Raw genomic sequence first — 537 nt, forward strand, 5'->3', positions numbered from 1 at the left:
TCTGACCCACGCCACTCACTGTCCCGAAGCGGAGGGAGCGAGGGAGTTTTAGTCCCCAGCAGCAGTCTGCGGCTGGCACCTGTGGTGGGTTCTCAAGCCTCCAGGGCCAAGCAGCCTGGACTAAGGCCGCTTCGCGTCGGAGTGGGGAGGGCGGCCCGGGGGCGCCGCAGCAGCCGCGGGGCGGAGCGGGAGCCTGGCCCGGCGGCCTGGTAGGGTGGCGGGAGAGCGAGAGGACGGCGGAGGGGTGAGCGGCGGCTCAGAGGGAGGGGGGCGCCGCTGAGCCTGTGGCGGAGGTGAGGGGCCCAGAGGCGGAGTGGGGGGAGGCGCACTAGAGGAGCGTGGGGCCGCTGCACTCGGGGCTGCGGAGCGAGGCTGGCTCCTGACAGCACAGCTGTGGGAACGGGGGTCGGCGAAGAAATGGACCTGCTCCGACCCCGTCGTCGAGCAGCGGACGAGGAAGCCGCTGCTAACGCTACTGAGCAACGACGCCTTTTGAGTCCCCGCCCCTCCGCGGGAAGCCCCGGCCCTCGCTTTGTG

This window comes from Dermochelys coriacea, chromosome 2, assembly GCF_009764565.3.
Source record: "Dermochelys coriacea isolate rDerCor1 chromosome 2, rDerCor1.pri.v4, whole genome shotgun sequence".
In the NCBI taxonomy this organism is placed as follows: Eukaryota; Metazoa; Chordata; order Testudines; family Dermochelyidae; genus Dermochelys; species Dermochelys coriacea.